Genomic DNA, 12,441 nt, shown 5'->3' on the forward strand with positions numbered 1-12,441 from the left:
AACCAAAACATCATTTTGGAGTCAGAAATTTACACTTTTGTCCTTGATTGGTAGCTGATGACTGTAAAACAGCAACTCATAGAATAATTCTGGGCCTGTATGTGCTAGGCTTTTATCCCAAAGTCTGGCCAACGTGCTGGGACCAAGCTCAGAAACCAGGACCCTCTGTGAACCCCCTTCCCACACTCATCCTGATTTTAAACCTTTAGTGTCCTGATTTCTCCAGATTTGCTCTTCTTGAAATATTTGGTATTAGTCCCTTATATTTGACTGCAAATGAAATGAAATCACTATATGCTTTCTTTCCTAGGAGGATATGCATTCATAGAACATAGATATTAGAGGTCATATAACTCAATCTCCCCCTTTAAATATTAGGAAATAAAAGAAAACAGAGAGATCAAGTGATTTTTCCCCCCCAGACCACAAAGAAATAGTGTATGCTGACTCCAAACTCTGAGCATTGAAAAGCATGTCATAGCTGTCACTCCCAAACTTTCTCTCTCACGTTGGAATACAAAGCTGTGTCCCCTGTCAGAATGATTTTGGATTCTGCAAGTAGGTGAGGCATTCCCCTTTTCCTAAATAGGTGATCCCTTATTTTATCTAAACACACAAAATAATTTTGATAATAACTCACATTTTATTTAACATTTTAAGGATGACAAAGTACTAGGCACATATAATCTCATTTGATCTTCAGAATGTGAGGGAGGTAAGATCCTAAGGCAAGACCTGAAAGATCTTTTAAAATCCAGGTCCAATATCCTATCAACTATAGGGCTTCTTGTCATAAAAAGGAACTCATAATTAGATGTCCCAGTTCTAGTCAGATGTATTCACTAACTTGTCCTGTGCAAGGGCAATTCTGGACTTCATGTCTTCAGCTCTTCAGCTTTCACTTTGGGAGAAAAGGTAGTTTGAAGCCCAGCTTCTTAAACTATGTGTTACAATCCTATAATGGGGTCTTGTAATAATGTGAGGGTTGCAAAATTATGATTTATTATCAGCAAATGTTTGATTTGTACACCTATTTTACAGAGCAATATACCCAGAATTATGTAAAACTTTCTTGGGCAAAAAGAGGTCAAGAGTGGAAAAAGCTGAAGAAGCCCTGGTTTAAAGGACTCTTTGCCAGCTCCTTCCTTCCCTCCACCCTTTCCCCACTGGCAGCTGTGGGCCCTGAACCCTGCATAAAGCAGCACATTTCTTCTAGACACACCCGGGCAACACTTAGTCATTACCTTGATCCATTCCAGTCCCCAAACTGGATTTGCTACCTCTTGCCACCCACTAATTAAGAAGGGGAGTCACCAGGTATTTGTCAGGAGCTGTCACCAAGGGCTATTTGCTTCTCTGTTACTTTATCTCTCATTTCTGATGTCAGACCAGTTACCTACCCTGCCCCTTGTACTAACCTTAGGATCTTTTCTTTATTATTAAAGGAAACATTAAAGTGTCTTTCCTATTGCCTTTCTGTTTTCCTAGCCTAGATCAGTTTTTCAGCAACCACATCCCTGTGAGAAATTAGGAAGCCATGACTACTGGTACACTGGCTAGACCATCTTCCCTCCACAAACCCAAGAAGCTTCCCATTAGGCAGTGTTGGATTCAGGGAGCAAATGAGTCCAATTTGAGGAAGAACAAATAGTCAGGCATTTCCAATCTAATCCTCAATTTCCCTCAATGCTACATATTCTCTTGCTCAAGCTATTCTACCACACTCTCCTCACAGGAATGTGGGGGAACCAGACACAAATTTAGAATTACAGAATCCTACAGTTGGAAAGATCTGGTTACCTTGTCTAACCTCCTACCCAATGCTAGAATCCCTTCTACAGTCTGACAGATCACTCAATCTTCTTTTGATTATTTTTCCTAGACAACTTGTTTCGTTGTTGAACAAAGGAATAGAACTTTTTCCTAGAAGGATCAATTGAATATCTTGTAGAGGAGTTCTTACTTAACCTTTTTTGCCACGGACCCCTTTTGGCAGTCTGGAGAAGCTCATGGACTCCTCTAAATAATGTTTGTGTTGCCTATATTCTTAACGGAATGAAACACTTAATTTCAGTTACAAGTTAATGAAAATAAAGATGCACTTTCCCCCCCATTCAAATTCATATACCCTCTAAAATCTATCCACGGAATCTAAGTTAAGAACGATTTATCTAGTACAACCCTTTCTCCATTAGTTTAACAGATGATGAAACTGAGACACAGAGAAAATATTAATCTAGTAGCTAATTAAGATAGTAAGTTTTTAGGAAAAAAAATTACTCACAGGTCCTAATTCTTCAGTCCCAGAGCCATACAGAACAAAACTAATCCTTCTTCTGTGGTAAACCTTCAAATACATGAAGAGAATGACTATGTCTCCCCTACCTAACAAACCTCCCAAGTTCTCTTCTCCAGAATAAACCTTCTCAGTGCTTTCAACTATTTCTCAAATGACATTGTTTCAAATCCCTTTGCCATGGTGATTCTCTCAAACTAATTTGTCAGTGACCTTCCTAAAGGGTAGGAGCTTGATGTAAGTCTACTCCAGATGGATCTGAGATGACCTCTCTGCTGTTAAGCTCATTCTGTAGGAGACTTTCCACAGTCTTCAGCTGAAAGAATGTCCTCTCAGAGCTTTTCTCCCTACTTACTTTCCTATACCTGACTTTCTTGAGCTAGGATCAAAAGACCTTATTCCTATATGAAACCCTTAAATCAGCAGGATCTTTGAAAGATATCTTAGTTTAGAGATTCCTCTTGTTTCCCACATTTGAAGTGAGTACCAAAGGACCAAAGCAAAACTAACCCAGATGTTCTTTATTTCAAAAAACAGTGCTTTGAAAAGTGAAAAGCATCTGGTTCATGGGGAAGAAGTTAAAAGTTTAGAAGTTTTCACACATATAAACTAGAAGCTAGATATGACTACCTCTCTCAAATTATTCAAACTGTAGGCTGACATTCAAAGGAAATATCCCCTTTGTACCTACGCAGTAAGAGGCTCAAGAAGATGGTAGTCATCCTATGCACATGGAAAATATGAGTCTAGCATTGCCTGAAGCAGTCACACACACAGAGAATTAGTAAGCAATGAGAGGCAAAAAAGCACTATGGCTGTACAGATGGATAGAAGGATACATTAACTAAACAGGTCATTATGCTATTATTGAGGGGTGTGCACGATCCACATTCTGCCAAGAGTTTGAAGTGCAATCCCTGGGGCAGAATACCCCTTCCCTATCTTCCCAGCCTACCTTCTCTCAGGAAAAAGGCAGCAAGAAGGTAACTTGCATTTGCTTGGGAGGTGAGAAACTCCAAGCAAAATCACAAAGAGGAAGAGGAAGAGCAAAATGAGGTATAGTTTTAGATCTGAAAGAGGAACTGGGTGCGAGGCACTCTCTAGCCTCAGAACCACCTCAGTTTTGGTACTTTGAAACCAAATCAGGAAAGGAGGGATCTGTTTTCTCTTTGGGATAATAAACTCTAAAGCTGGAAGACCAGTTAATGAAGATCAAAAGCAGAATTTGAACTCAAGTGCTCTACCTATAAAACCAAAGATTTTCCCACTGTACCAACCACCAAACTGCTTCCTACATCTGAAAGATTTGGGTCATGCTTATGTAGGTTCTTCTCCTTTTTCCTCTTGGGGAGTCCTCCTTTTCCCTGAATACTGAGCTGAAATTCACAAAGAAGGTATATAGCTCTGTGGATTGAGGGTGGAGAAAGGTAAAGGATGCTGATCATCCAGGAAAAGAAGTTTTGGTCAACAGAAAAATTTGCACACAGCAGTTGGGTCCTTCTCACAGCTTCAGAAAGAGGAAGCTATGAGAACATCATCCGGGCATGGTGGACACCATCTCATTGCTTCACTACCTTCACAAGCCACAGACTGCAACTATCTTTCACCTGAAGAAGGAAAAGTTCCCTTTCCCACTAAGATTTCAGGGATCCAGGAAACCCTACTTTTTCCTTATCAGAGATAGATAAAGGAGAAAGAATAAAGACTTAGATTCTAGACTGGCTTTTCCATTAGCTAGCTTTGTAATCTTGGACAAATCACTTAATTCTATATACCTCAGACTCCTCAGTCTTATAACAAAAAATGGATATGGCATATAATCAGTTCTTAAACTTTTTGGTCTCTGGATCCTTTTGCACTCTTAAAAAAGTATCTAGAACTCTCCAAAGCATTTTTGTTGATATGGGTTTTATCTACTGATAAATGTCATATTAGAAATGAAAATATCTCAGTCCCATTATGAAAATTATTTTGACTTCTCAGACTCTTTAAAAGAATCTGGGCACTTCTGGGGGAATCCCTGGACCACACATGATCTCTAGGCTCACTTACCAGCTTAGCCTGAGACCCTATCATTCAGATCAAATGACAGAATTGGAAAAGGGGGCTAAGATGGAGGTTCCATCTCAGGTTAGCTTTGTCTCAAAATATATCAGCAACAGGAGCCGTTGTGTCCCTGCCTAGTCAGAGTGGGAAAACGAAAGCGGATTTGATAGTTTAACTGCATCCTTTCTCGGCATGGCAGAAAGAGGGAGGAAGGAACAAAAAGCACACATCCACTACATTTGGTGTCCAGCTTACTCAGCCCTATACTCTGTGCCACAGAATGCCTTAAAAATCATTTTTTTTTTTAATAGTAAGAGATCTGGAAGGCAGCTTAAAACCGTAGCCTGGGAGCCCTGGTTCTAGTACTGGTTTTGCCATCACCTTGTTACATGATCACTAGGAAGTCAGTTGTTAGTTCTGGGTCTCAGTTTCTTCGACTGTACAATGAGGAAATTAGCTGCTATGAGCCTCTAAGTTCCTTTCCTCCTAAATAACTACAAACTAACCCAAATTCCCTTGCTCCTTCTCCCCTTCCATTCTTCATGGCAGGCATCCACCAAGAGTATTTCTCTATCGCTCCTGAAGAAATGTGTAAACAGGTCTAGAGTAACAAAAAGACAGAAATACAAGACAATGGTTCCAGGACTTACCTGCAAGCAGTCGACTTTTTTGTACGCCACCTGGTCCTGTCCCGCTACTTTCCCCCCACCCTAAAGTGGGTGGGTGGGTTCACAAAAAGTTTACGGCGAGCCGGAAACTTCGGTGTGACAACTGTTTAACTGCTGCCGGGCGTTTCTCCGTGTAATGAGCTGCGAGGAGCCGGCGACAGCTCTGCTGACTCGGATCTTCTGGCCTCCATCAGCCTGGCCCTAATGGGCTTCAGGGGTTGCTCATTTCCTGGATGTCAGAGAAACTTTTTTTCCCTCCTTATAAGAACAAAACCCCCGCCTCAACTTTCAGCCTAGTAGACGCTGCTTAAGGAGGCACTGCCCCGGCTGGAGAATCCGGGCGGCTGAACTGGCCGAGGGACCCGCAGCTGGACATCTCCCCGCGGCTGGGGCGCAAGTGTACCCCGGCCGAAGCGGGGGTGGCCACCCAATCTAAAAGGAGCGTGCGGGGAGAGAGGCGGCCGGGGCAGACTGCCTTAAATAAATACCAGTTCCTGCTCGCGGAACGGAGAGGGTTAATTAAGCACCACCCTCCCTCCTTCAGCCCAGGGGTTGCAGCCGCTTGGAGTTGCTGTAGCGACTACCGGAACAGACGCGGTGCCTCTTCCCCACCTCCCTTCCAAATATTTCCAACCTAAACCTTGGGAAACGTCTGCCCTCCTCCCAGCTACGTGCGAAGCCCTGCAGCCGGGCTCCTGCCGCTGGACCCGGGATCCTCGGAAAGAACCTTTTGCGATCTATTTACTTCCATAAACTACTTTGTGGAGCAGCCTCTTCTGCTCCAAGTGGTCCCTCACTTGGGAGAAATGGAGTGAATAGTAGCAGCGGTCAGCCACTCAAGGAGCATTTATTAACCATCTGTGTCCCAGGCACTGGGCTAAAATAACATCTGGGGGCACAAAGAAAGGCAAGCGTCCCTGCCCTCGGGATGCTCATCGGGTGTTAGAGACAACATGAAAACGACACACATGAACACACGCACATAGAGACAGAGAAGCGGGAGATAGAGACAGAGACACAGACAGAGAGAAATCAAAAGCGGCAACCCGACATTTGTGTAGCTTTGACATGCAACAGCCCCTGACCTCTAGGATGGGACCAGCAGGGTGCCTGGATCAGCTAGTGCTAGCTCTGCATCTGATTTGCCGAATATCCTTGGGGCAAATCATTTCGATTTTCAGCCTCATTTTCCCAATCTGTAAAGTGAAAGAGCTGGGCTAGGTCGTGGAAAGTACATTAGATGTGGAATCAGAATACCTGGCTCAAATTCCTCTTAGCTAGTTACATGTGATATTGTGGGTAAGTCACTTAACCCATAATTCCCCTTTACATTATCATCTGGTCAAAACCTGACCTTTTTGGTGTTCCCGTTGCATCTCTTTGCCTTTGAACAGCCTGGTATGTGGGCCGAAAAGTTCTACTTCTTCTTCTCCAATTTTAAATATTACGTTAAAAAAAAATTACCAGTTCCTTTCAAAGCTTTTTTCAAAGCTTTTCTTCATCCTCCACCCAGTTGTTAGTATTCTCCAACATCTCCCTCTCCTCCAAAATACTTTTCATTTACTTTGTATACATCTCTCCTTTCAGAAAGCAAACTTCTGCAGGTATGGATTGTTTTCATATCCTTCAGGTCTAACACTGAGTCTTGTACATAGTACTTGATAATAATAAATGTAGGTATTTGATAAATGCTTGGTAAATTCAAAGAAACTTCTCTGGGCTTCTGGTTCCTTATTTGCAAAATGGAGGTTGAAAGACACGGATTTCTGATATCCCTCTGACCTCAAAATCTTCTGATCTCTAAGGTCCCTTTTAAACTCTAATATTATATTAATTTACTGTTGAAGAATTAGTTCCTCTCTGGGTTGCTGAGGTAGGTGGTTGATGCCAAAATATTCTTTCCACAATACAGTTAAAAACCTAGATTTTATTGTCACGCTTAAGCATAGGTTCAAGCCTTAGAAAAATGTGAATCTTAGAGGCAAAATTATATACTAAAGTAAAATTTTTTACATTTTGAAACCTTGTACATTCCTCTTAGGTCATAAAAATTAAAGATAGAGCCATAATTCCAATACTTCCTTTAATGGCACAAAAGTTGAGCTAAAGTCATAATCTCATACATCCCTAAGAAAACCCCTAAGATTATTTGTCAAATAATCTCTAAAAGATAAATTAAGTCAGATTACAGATTTAACTGCATTTAGAGGATTCATAAATAGGCTAATTGAAGAGGAAGATTTACATGTCACAAAAATAACCAAGAAGACTTAGCACCTGGGAAATCCTTTAGCAGTTAGCTAGGGGAACTAACAGATAACTAAAATCACTTTGGTTCCCCTTTGGCTTCTATTTAAAGAATGTCAAATGGCCATTCCTTTTTTTTTTTTTTTTTTTTTTCATGAGGCAGATTTTGGTCAGGTAAGGTTAATATTAACAGAAGACAGACTTTTAGTTAATGAAAATTTGCAAGGAGGAATGGTCCTGAGTCCCAAATAATAAAAAAGAAAAAATAAAAAATTCCCATTAAGTTTTGATAGTCAGGAAGGGTAGGTATTTAGAGCCCCCTAGACAAAGAAACTTGATCTTAGGAACATCTAGTATTTCAGTGTCATATATGTTAGTAAGTGGGAACCTGAACCTGAGTTGGGACTAAAACTCAGGATTTTTGATAGTAGAACTTTGATACAGAACTTAAAAAAAAAAAAAAAAAAGCTGGATTTGGACCAGGATTCAAATCCTTGTCCTGCTGCTTAATATCTGTGTATTGGATAGGATACTGAAACTTTGGATTTCAGTTTCTTCAGCTATGAGATGAAGGAACTGGACGTGGTGATCCTTAAGGTCTCCCAGAGACCAAGATCGTTCTGTCATTCTGTTGCTTTTAGCCACCTACTACCAGGCTACTTTATTTATTTATTTTATTATTAAAGATTTTTATTCACAAGATATATACATGGGTAATTTTACAGCACTGACAATTGTACCAGGCTACTTTAGAAGGCATAAAAATATTCAAATAAGCTTTGGAAAATTAAAAAGTATCTTGCTCCTCTTTTCTTCCCTCATCCTTCCCTCTCAGAATTTTGCTTTAGTTGTTGTTCAATCATTTTCAGTTGTCTTTGAGATCCCATTTGGGGTTTTCTTGGCAATGATACTAGAATAATTTGCCATTTCCATCTTCAACTCATTTTATGATGAGAAACTGAGGCAGATAGCCTTAAGTGACTTGCTCAGTGAGTATCTGAAGCCAGATTTGAACTCACGAAGATGAGTCTTTCTCTCTCCAGACCTGGCACTCTATTCACTTCGCTACTTAATTGCTCACAGATTCTGCAGAGGCCACCAAATTCAATCTATATTTCAAGGTTTTATTACACCTGAGAACAGTGGTGTCTAACAGCCTCAGTCTTGGATTCTTTACCTCTCATTTCTGCCTAAACTTGCATTAGCTTCCTTGGAGGATGCATCTCATTGTTGACTCATGTGGAGCTTGCAAACACTAAACTCATGGATTTTTTTTCATAACTCTATGTTACCTACTCATGCTTCCCCTATTTTGAACATGACAAGATGGTTTGAAGCAGAGTGTAAGACTTTGCATTGCTCTCCATTAAATTTCATCTTTTTATATTTGGCTCAAAGGTCTTATCTGTCCAGATCTTTTTGAATCCTGACTCTCATCATATATAATATGTTCATTATCATTCCTAGCTTTGTGCCATTGCCAAGTTTGATAAGCATTCCACTTATGTCCTGATGCAAGTCTTTGATAAAAATGTTTAACAGCATAGAGCTAAGCACAAGTTCCTTATATACTCCTCTACATACCTTTTTTCAAGTTGTCGTTTCAATCATTTAAGATGAATTTGAATCAAAATGAGGCAATATTTGTAATTTTGTACAGGGCTTGGCACATAATAGGTTCTATATAAACGTTAGTTATTATTATTATTTCCAAATCCACCTACATATACTAACATTTATTTCACAATTCTCCATCATTTTCACTAGAATAGCATGAGAGTTTAGTAACTCAGTCAGAAATGGAAATAAGGTTAATCCCACCGCAACTGTTCTTGAATCCATGCTGACTTGTGATCATTTGTTCCCTTTTCTAAACTTTAATTTAAAGAATATATGACCCAGAATCTTCTGAGAAATTGAAATTTAACACATTGACTCACAGACTGCAATCTGTTTCTCTTTTCTGATGAGAAAATTGGGACATTTACCTACCTCCATACTTATTCCTATGATCTTTAAAAGATCTATTTACAATGGCTCAGAAATCATGTCTATTGCTTGTTTCAGGACTCTAAAAGATGGTTCATCTGGGCAAAGTAGTTTGAATGCAAGGGCTGCTAAGCATTTTCTTGGATGATCTTATCTTGGGTGATCAACTTCTTTTCAATTTAACCCAAAGAGCATTCTCTTTGATGCTCTCCTTATTATTGTTATAAATGTCTTCTTTGATCCTTAAATCCAAAAGGATGAAAAAATAATGGGCTTAGTGGAAAAAGAAATCAGCAAATTGGTCATTTTTATAAGGATCTAATAGAAGGTCTGGCCCTCTTTCCCAGCTTATAAGGTCTTGCTTTGGTCTCTAGGTTCTTTCATAGGCAGAGATGAGAAGGTCTAGGGTTGGGATGAAGCTGAAGAATATTTTTGAAAGATTATGCAATTGAAAGACTTATATGAACCAATGCACGGTGAAGTGAGCAGAATCAGGGGGACACTGTACATAGTTAACAGCAACATTGTACAATGATCAACTATGAATGACTTAGCTTTCCCAGAAATATAAGGATCTAAGAAAATTTCAAAGTTCTCCTGAGGAAAATTGCTATTCATATACAGAGAAAGAACTGATGGAGTCTGAAATCAAAGCATGCTATTTTTGCTTTATTTTTTGGTAGTTTTTTTTTCTTTTGGTCTGTTTCTTCTTTCACAACATGAGAAAAATTGAAATACTATTAAAATAAAAAACCCAAGAAGTTATTAAAATTAAAATATCAAGACATTAAAAAAGAAAGATTATGCAATTTTTGAATTTGTCAACCCATTTGTTAGGATGACTTTCTTTAAATGTACTCTGCAGTTTGAAGGAAGCTGAGGGGCTAAATCTCAGGGCAGATGTGTACAATGGCTTAAACTCCTATTATTTGTTCGAAACTTTAATGAAAGTACACCAAATACAAATATCTCTATAATCCTAGGTCCCCCAGGAGAAATGTCAAATGCATTCTTTGGGAATCTGACTTTGTCTAACACAATAAATGCGAGCAATGGATGCTGCAAGACAGAGTTAGAACTCTGGCCTAGAAGTCAGGGAGAACAAAGCATTCAAATTTTGACCTCAAAATATCTCTCTAATCCACTTAAACTGTCAGTATCCTAATCAGCTCTCTAAAACTATTAATTATACATGGGTAATATAGAAATATGTATTGTATGACTTTACATGTATAATAGCTATCATATTGTTTGCCTTCTCAATGGATGACAGGCCTAAAGGGAGGGAGAGAATTTTTAAATTTTAAAAAAGTATGTTAAGTTAAAAACCAGCCCTTTGATTACAGATGAATTGATAACCTTCTTTGGTGAATATTGTTCCCATAATGGGAGTTCCTCCATAGTAAGGAAATCACAGGTCTTCGTTGGGTTTCCTTTCCTACCCATTTCCAAAAAAAAAAAAAAAAAAGGTAATAATATGTGATACCAATTCACATTTACTTAGTACTTTATATTTCACAAATGCCATAAAACTAGCATTTTGTTAATTATTTAAAAAGGCAATATAATATCTCCAAGGCTGTTTCTTCCTAGTAGCACTTAGATGCATAATATGTATGTTATTCTTCCTAACTTGATTATCATTACATGCAGTAGACAAGTCAGGATTTGAACATGGGGCTTCTGCTTAATCTCTTACAGCTGTGTTTCCCAAAATGAGTTTCATAGAACCAGAGTGTTCTCTGCAACATAAATAGAGGTACCATAAGGGAATTATTGAAAACTTAAAAGTGCCAGAAATTTTAGTTATTAATAATAATACTTGTTATTTGTGGCAGTTTTCCAGTATGAAAATAAACTTAATTTGCGGTCCAGCTACTTTTTCCCAGTGATAGGGAATTTTCATGCCTTCAGGCTCCTGGGTTCAAGATTTAGGAATTCTTCCCATAAATGTCATGTTTCATAATGTTCTGTGGCTAGATTAGTTAGGAAAATGTTATGCTAGAGCAGGCTGTTCTTTAACAAAACATTATTTGGGGGGTCATTGATGGGTTGTTGGATAAAGTCCCAAATTCCTATGCAGTAGTTAGTGTGACCAATGACGCCCCTAAGCCAGCTGCAGCCTCTGTCTCACAGCTGGGGGGAGGGGGAATGAGGGGCTGGGGAGACAGATTTATTATTCGGACACAAAGATGTTCAACCCTCAGCAGGGAATAGCATATGCATAGCACTGCAGGGGTGGAATGGGGTGAAGAGGGATGACAGGAAACCTGCAGTCTTCATCAGAGGACTTGATAATTGGGGAAAAAGAGAAAGGCTGTTGTGCAGGTCAGTCAATTTATCACAACCAACATATTCACATTAGATAGGCTTGTACAGAACTTCAAAAAGTCAACATGTCGGGAGGGTGGCTGATGATGGAGTTGGAAATTAAACCTTGGCAGCAGTTGGCTTGAGTGTTTCTTCACTGCCCATTTATTTCCTTGAAGTGAACGAATGTTGACTACCTTTTCTGCTTGTTTGCTCCAGAAAACTTTTGCTTGTGAAGAGAAACTATACCTGGCTGGGAGCTGACACAGAAAGAGCAGTATCATGCTGTGACAGTACCAGAAAATGCCAGCAGCTCTGTAGCCTCGGAAGCTTGAGTTGCCCTGCCATTCTAATGCCCTAATGTACATTCTAATGTACATGTTTCCCCAAAAGTATATGCCCTATGGGAAGCTAAAAAGTAAGAATTTCTTCTGCAGAGGGCATATGTATTTGTTGGAAAGTGAGTTCTTTGTTTATAGGAAAATGTTCTGTTGATATTTTATGATTATGCTATTTCATTAAATGTCTTGCTTTGAATTAAGTGAGTTCTCTGGCTGACAAGTAAAAGAAAATAATTGAGTCCAGCAAGGGATAGAGGAGAACATGAAAGATGATATAGATAGTTTTCTATGTGGTCTGGGGACACTTGTGACTATTTCAGATATCTGTGAAGGCAAAATGATTTTTCATAATACTAATTTCTAATATGGTAACTTGAATAGAAGCTCTTTAGTTCTTCAGGGAGGAATTCATTAATTTTTAAGAATGTAGTGTGGTCCTGAAAGCAAAATATTTAAGGACCATTGATAGAAACAAATTATTACTACAAGAAAAATGAAAGCTTTTGAACAAATAAAATCGACAATTAGAAGACAAATATTTATA

The 12,441-nt window shown here is 39.1% G+C and overlaps 1 protein-coding gene across 1 annotated transcript in view; it reads right to left on the reverse strand.

The window, feature by feature from the left end:
- ITPRIP (inositol 1,4,5-trisphosphate receptor interacting protein) overlaps nucleotides 1-5,550 on the reverse strand; it is a 28,240-nt gene extending 22,690 nt beyond the window's left edge. The window contains exon 1 of the mRNA XM_051981361.1: nucleotides 4,993-5,550. The gene's annotated coding sequence lies outside the window, so the exon portion shown is untranslated. The remainder of the gene's footprint in view (nucleotides 1-4,992) is intronic.
- Nucleotides 5,551-12,441: the final 6,891 nt, after the last annotated feature.

The sequence above is a fragment of the Antechinus flavipes genome, chromosome 2 (genome assembly GCF_016432865.1).
Source record: "Antechinus flavipes isolate AdamAnt ecotype Samford, QLD, Australia chromosome 2, AdamAnt_v2, whole genome shotgun sequence".
Lineage (NCBI taxonomy): Eukaryota > Metazoa > Chordata > Mammalia > Dasyuromorphia > Dasyuridae > Antechinus > Antechinus flavipes.